The sequence below is a fragment of the Dasypus novemcinctus genome, chromosome X (genome assembly GCF_030445035.2).
Source record: "Dasypus novemcinctus isolate mDasNov1 chromosome X, mDasNov1.1.hap2, whole genome shotgun sequence".
Taxonomy (NCBI): Eukaryota; Metazoa; Chordata; class Mammalia; order Cingulata; family Dasypodidae; genus Dasypus; species Dasypus novemcinctus.
This window is the reverse complement of record NC_080704.1, coordinates 34124673-34132057: the sequence shown is the minus strand read 5'-3', so window position 1 is coordinate 34132057 and position 7385 is coordinate 34124673. Positions and strand designations below refer to the sequence as shown.

General features: G+C 46.1%; 1 pseudogene; it reads right to left on the bottom strand.

Annotated features, from left to right (window-relative positions):
* Positions 1-1429: 1429 nt before the first annotated feature.
* Positions 1430-2372, bottom strand: LOC101422524 (melanoma-associated antigen B4-like; annotated as a pseudogene).
* Between the last annotated feature and the right edge of the window lie 5013 nt (positions 2373-7385).

Genomic DNA, 7385 nt, shown 5'->3' with positions numbered 1-7385 from the left:
CATTAAATGTGAGTGTGAGGTAGACTTCTCCAGTTAAATACAACATAAAATTCCTAAAATTTGTTTCAAGAACCAACAACTTCCCTCACTTCTAGGTACCCCTCCATTTAATCACTCCCTTTAACAGTCATTTAACATCCATGAAAAACTTAAATTACATACAAGATAACTCAAAGTTGAATACTCATTGAATGGGGTGGGATTTCAATCTCCCAGACCAGGACAAAGAGGGCCAGAGCACTGGATATTGAACATATTGCCTCAAAAGACTATCATCTTATTTATCAGAAACTCTGGGGACACAATGTGCATAAAATATCTAGTTAGTGCACTGCATTCAACTGAACTGACGGACGTCTTCCAATCCTGCCCCATTTGGAGATTTCTCTCTGGTTTACCCACAATTCCTAAGTAACTGTTAAGGACAGTTTTCTATTCCAAATTTAGTTTTTCAACTCTTAGCCACACTATCTGAGGGTCTGACCTTAGCTCACCACACCCACAGCCTCATCTAGTCCACCATGCTTTCTAACGTAAAATTATCTCCCAAGGCCCAAAGCTACCTTGTTCAAGGCATGAATGTGAGACTGCTCTCATCTAGAATCTCTCCGCCTCCTCCTCCCCCCTTCTTTTTACTTGCCCTTTAGGTTTTAGTGTCTATCTCACCCTTTTCTTTACACAACAGCTGCTCGTAGGCTCTAAAATTCTAAGGTCTGGAGCTTGGTCTTCTTTGTCTAAACATCTCCAGTTCTATCTTGAAGCCTTCCAAATAGCAGATACTCACAGTTTTGTAGAATAAATGAGCCAGTGAGCAAAACATCTAAATAATTTTAGGTAATTCCACCCACATTCTTGAAAAACCTAAGCAAATCCAGGTATATAGCTTTAAATTTTACAAAAAGAGACAAAGTAATAGGGGAAACCAAGAATTGACCATACCATGTGGATTTTATCCCTATCTTGTAATCCCAACTATTTTACTGTGGAGTTCTTTCACATTTACAAGATTACCTATTTTCCAATGCCATGTTATCTTGCTCTGGATCACAGAAAACAATTCAAGGATTTTCAATTCATTTTATTAAACTCCAAAAGTCTTATTTTTAAACCTGAAAACAGCAATAAGCAGAAACTTAGATTCTGAATCTAAGTAATTGTTCTGGTAAAAGGAAAAACATTCGAGAAAAATTTAAAGATAGACCTATAAGTTACTTGTGTACAATAGGGTGATCAAGAACTTATAATTTGTGCTTCCTCCAGCTCAACCTTAGCAACTACTCCTTAGGTTGACAACCCTTTTCAACAAAATGTGAAGAATCTGCTTCAAACATCACTCATTATGGGAAGAGCAGCTGGCCATGGCCCTGGGAAGGGCCCTGGCCATGACACTAGTGTCAATCCTGTCTACAACTCTAGTTCCAGCACTTGCTTACTCATTTCTCACAGCCTCCTCATACTGGAACCAGAAAACACTGAGGTCAGTATCATTGACCTTGGCCAAAAATTCTAGAACTTTCATTCTGCTTTTTTCAGTGTGAGTTCTTGGACCCCACAGGAATTGATAGCATGGAGGATCACTGTTGGGCACCTCCACTGGTACTCCACATACTTTTCCCTCACCAAATCTCTGGTGATGAGCTTCCTGGTATCCCCAAAGATGAAGTGTTTCTTTCCATCATAGATGCCCAACATAGTCAGGAATTCCCAGACCTCTTCCTCAGTGGCACAGTTACCATTAATGAAGATCACACCTAGGAGGGTGATCAGGAGACCATTCTTGGGCAAGCCTCACCACCACTCAGACTCCCTTCATTGGTGAGGTCCAGTTTGCACACAAGGGCATAGGACTGACCTCTGGAGTCAACTTCTTTCAATTCAAGGCCAAATTAGATCAGGTCCATGTGCTCAGAGGTTCTCCTGAGGATCTCAGAGAAGTGATCCTTGTATTTCCTATTGACAATCTTCAACAAGTCTGACTTCATATTAGGCTCTTTCATTTTATACTTGTATAACAGGAACTGCACCAACATACTTGCCTTCCTGGTTAGAGGATCTTTGTGGGAGATCTCAGTGGAAGACTGGGCCTGAGAGGAACTTGGACTTTCCTCATCCCAGCCTTTGGCAGCTTCATCAGCTGATGTGTATGAAATAGCTACAGTGAGAGTAGTGGTGGATGGGGGTCTCTGAGGCCCCCTGCAAATACTAGCAGCAAGGGAGTTTTGGGGAGTACCCTCTAAAACAGGAGGGGAGGAGGAAGGGAACTTTTCTCCCTTTGCTGCAGTGGCCTGAGCATCCTTGAGACTTTGAGTCTTATTGTGGGTATTGCGGTGTTTTTCACGGGTGCGGAGCTTACTCTTTTTACCACGAGGCATGCTGAATATGGTCAGGGACAGCAGACAAGACTGTGGGAAGGAGAGCAGGTGATGCCTGCTCACTGGATGAGAAGGTGTGTACACCTGCCCTAGTGAGATCACACCCGGGCTTTAAGGAATACCGCTTTTACAGGTTTTCTTGTAGGCACTGCTGTAGCAACCCAAAGAGCTTCTGTTCTCCTGAAAGTCCTGTGGAGGAAGTTAAAGTGAGCCTTGATTCCCAATTCCTCAATATTGAGGAATGAACAATGGACTAAAGTAGACTTATTATTATTCTACTATAAACTTATTATTACTCTAGCAATGGAAGAACTCTTATCATTTATGTAAAGGCAGTGGCCACCAGAGATTCTGACAAAATTGGGTGGGACAAAGTGTAAACTATAATGTAACCTGTAGTCCATGGTTAGTAGCAATGCGTCTGTGTTCAATTGTAACAAATGTATCACATTAATGAAGGATGTTGTTGATATGGGAAAGTGGGAGGGGGAGGGAGTGGGGCATATGGGAATCCCTTGTATTTTTTATGTAACGTGTAATCCAAAGCTTCTTTAAAAATTTAAAAAAATATATAAAAATAAGTAAATAAATAAAGTGAGTGTTAGGTGGTGCTTGACAGCCTTTCCTGGGCCTACTTGGTCTGATAGCAGGGTCTTGCTCTGCAGACCTCTATGTTTTGGGCTGTGAGGGACTTCTCTGTTCACATTTAGGACTGTTGTATCAACTCCTGTCAAGGCTTGGATCCCCTTCCCTCTGCTGTTCTGAAACTGACACCTCAAAACTCCCTGAAAGGCCCAGGAGAAGGAAGGGAATGTACACCTCAGCCCACCACACCAGTCAGGGGACAACCAGTGCTGACATCTCTGGAGGTCCTCTCTCTATTGGGCTCGTTGGGATCCTCATTTCTCATTCAAGCTTCTCACCTTGGCTTCAGGTAAGGCCTGAAATGGCTCCTTTCTGCTGACAGTTGCTGCACTTTCAGACCATGAATCTCTTTGTAGACCTGATAAGAAAAAGATAAGGGGACAGCCTCAGTCTGGCAGCCCTGCTCTGGTTCTTCAAGTTGTAAGAGCAAAAGGCCTGCACTCTGTTTTCCCCTCTATTCAGAGGTGGATGGTTACATCCATCTTGACTCAGGGTTTTTTATTTGACTCCTGGTCAGGCTTGAGGCTCTCCTCTTTCTTGAAGTGAGGCCTTGTTCCTCAAAGTAAGAGCTGCCTTTCTGTTATACCCATGAGAAGGAAGCGAGGGTGGCCTTATCTGTTCACAGCTGCCTGCCACGTACAAGGAAGGAAACTGCAGCAGATAGGCTCAGGGCCTAAGAAGGATGGTCCCACCCAGGTATCTCAATTAGGGTTCTAATTATGACTCATATGCGGGCATAAGATTCCTCCCCCTGTTGATCTGGGATCATGCCAATCAAAATATGACAAGCCATCTTCATGGCCTCCTTGGATTAGTAGGAGATGGTGGATTTTCTGGAACCTTACTATTATAAGGTAGGTGATTCCTTTAGTGATAATTCAGGAAGAATCTGGATTTCCTCCCTCAACCTACCTGTGTACCAGCCTCAGAACAAGGCGATAAACATGGTAAGGTCCAGAGTCAAGGGGGAAACCCATCTTGCTACCTTTGTCGGGAGTTTCCAAGGGCTAAAAGGGGTTGGGTCTTAGAGGGATCTCCTCTGCTCTGGGCAGTTTCTCTCCCAGCCTCCCCCACCCCCATCAGATCCCTCATCCTGATTCCTGGCACTTCATGGATATCTTTCCTGTCTTAAGGCTTATCCCCTTATTCAAAGCCTTCTACTACCTGAGACTCCAAAAGGAGAAATGAAGTTTGCCTCATCTGGCTTCATCTGCCAGTGGCCTTCCACTGCTGGCAGTGGTCCCCTCAGTGCTCAAGGACCCCTCCCTGTCTCCCTGGAAATCTTCCCTCTTCTGACATGAACTGCTCACCCTGCATTTTGACCAGGTTCCTCACTTGCCTAAGATGCCCTGGGAGTGAGTTCTATTCATGTCGCCATGCCCAGTTCTCCCAGGTCTGACAGCAGGGATGGGGCTCCATGTGGCCCACTTCTTGCTGCAAAAGTTCCCTCACACTCACTGTGTCCTTACAGTGACTCCTGTTCAGGACCTGGCCTCATCCCACTGCTGAATGGGACCTCCCCATTATACCATGCCCTCACTTCCCTGAGAGCATGTCTGGAGAAAATAAGAAGGCATCGAAGCTTGACATCTCTGCTCTTGGCTTCCTAGAGCTAACAGCAGGGGAGGCACAGGTGCAGCCCTTTGGATTGTGGGGATTCAGTGATCCCTATCAGCCCTCAGGGTCTTTACTCGACCCCAGACTGGTCCTGGGATTTCACCCTCTGCTGATCAGAGGACAGCCCATCAGAACAAGATCCTCACATTCCTGGGACATAAGTAAGACATCAAGGGTGAGCCAAATCCTGCCAATGCTGTTTGAGGGCTACAGGGGCTGACAGCAGGGGCAGGACTCGGTTAGTCCACAGCTCTTGATTCAGTGATCCCCTCAGTCCTTATTCAGGGTTCTGCCCTGACTCTGGGGGCGACTCAGGATTTTTTCCTCTAGTCACCTGAGTCTGCCAAGCTCAGACCAAGTCCTTCACTTCCCTGAGTCACTAAAGGGGAATTCAGGGAACTCCACTTTTAGCTACCCCACAAGGGGCTCCCCAGCCCTGAGAGCATGGATGCTGCGCTGTGAGGCCAGTTCTGTCAGGAAGAGGTGCCCTCATTAGCACCTTGATTCAGTTATTGTTTGAGCCTCCCCCCCTCAGCTCAAGTGGGTCTAGCCCAATGCCCTCCCTTTCATTATGCTTTGAGGCAAAAGGCAGCCTCATGGGCTCCGCTGGTGCCTTCCTGAAGAACACCAGAAGTGGGAAGTTGCAAGACCCTCTTTGTTTATAGGTGGGGATGTCCTCTTCATTCTCCATCAAGGAGCCTCACCTTGATTCCTAACCAAGCCTGAAACTCCACCTTTGGCCAGTCAGAGGCCGCCCCCTCAGAAAGGTCCTCCAGAGTCTGGAACCTTGGAAGCGGAAGTCCAGAAGAGCCACATCTGGCCCAATCTGTTTGAGGCTTCCAGGGGCTGACAGCAGGGGCAAGAGGTTATGGGGTCCCAGTGCTCTGGAGTCTGTGGCCCCTCGTCTTCAAAGTTCTCACCTTGATATCTTTCAGAGCCTGAGACTCTTCTCTTTACCATCAGCATCCCCAGCCTCGGAATAAGACCCTCACTTCTGAGTCCCTGGAGAAGAAGTCAGGCATCATATATTTAGCTGCTCCTGCCTGGTGCCTCACAGGACTGACCAGTATGGGACTCTCGGGGGCCACCTATTTTTGGAGTCTCTGAGTCCTCACCTTGCGTCCTTTAGGTCCGAGGCTCTTCAGTCCTTTAGACTGAGTCTTTCCTTTCCCTGAGATCCTACAGGCAGAAATGAGGGGGCTCCTAGGCCTGATAGCTCTGCCTGGGGCTTTTCAGAACTAAGAATGGGTGGGGCTTTGTTAGAGTCCTCTCAGTTCCTGGGAGTCTCCTCCGACCATTCCCTGTCCTGAGTCTCCTTTCTCTGCCAATCTGGGGCTGCCCCCACTGAAAAAAGACCCTCCCATCCCTGTGACTTTCCAGGAAGAAATTAGTAGACTTCTCAACCAGACAACTCTGCCATTGGCCTCCCAGGTCCGAGAGCAAGGGTGCAGAACTTGTGGGCCTCCTCTTTTCTGGAAGGGGAGGTTCCCTAATTCTTCATTCAAGGTCTTCACCTTAACACCTGATAAGACTTGGGACCCCTTTCTTTGCTTGTCTGAGGCTTCTCCCACCAGATCAAGGTTCCCATCTTCTGGGAAGGTAGATTGAAAGTCAGGGTGAGTCATACCCAGCCAGGACTATCGCAGATCTCAAAGTGTTGAAAACCAGGATGATAATCTATAGGGCAGGACTGTTCTGACTTCATCCTTTCATGGACTTCATTAAGGGTCCTTACTTTGATATTTATTAAAGGCTGAGACCCCTCCCACTACTGCCGGGAGGTTACCCTTCTTACGCTGAGGGTCTCCAGTACCTGAAAAATAATTGAGGGTGTGGTCAAACTCATAGCTCAGCCTAGGGTCCCGATTAGTCTGAGTGCCAGTCCAGGCGGTCTCAATGTGACATGCCTATATTTTGGGGTGTTGGTCACACCAGTCCTCCTCCATGGGGGTCCTTATCTTGGCTCCTGTCTCTTGATTTAAAGGCTTTTTTATATACGTCACTTCTCTGCAAAATCGTGATCAGGTCCCCTACAGGAAACCTAGCAAGAGAATGGGTCAGTGCCACAGAAGAGATGAGAAATGGGAAAGCTGCAGAATAAGGCAAGGGGGTCAGAACAAGAAGGGGACTGTCAGAGAAAAAGGAAACCTATGACCTATTCTTTCTCTTCGTCAGCTAGATTTAGAATCTTGCATATTTCTGTACAAATAGATTTACTTTGTGCAGGGAAGAAGCTGTCCAAGGTGATTTTGTGGGCCCTGATCTTTTGACATTATCTGACTTTGCATATGTAGAGAATCATATTGCCACCGAATATTACCTCTTTCTATCCTTTATTCATACCTCTCATTTATTTTGATATTCTTATTGCTCTGGCTATGCATTCCAATCCAATAATTTGGCACAAAGTCCATTATTTTATTGCCTGAGATACATCTTGTAGTAGTGAGAAGAAAAGCGAATGAAAGGACACAAGGTCTGCCTTAGGCTGGGAGGAGTGGAGCAGTGAGAGTTCAAGACACTTCAGACCGTGGATTTAGTCTCTTGCCTGTCACTTACTAGCTGTGTCAGTTGGGCACATTACCACAACTTGGATAAGCTCGGTCTTCTTGGACTGGTGAAATGTGTGTATATATGTAAAGAATTTGGCACAGTGATTGCATGGCATATGTTGAGATTTTGCAGAATGGCAGACATTACTATGATGATCGTTTCCACAGATGATAACACTCACTCTGCTGATATTATTAT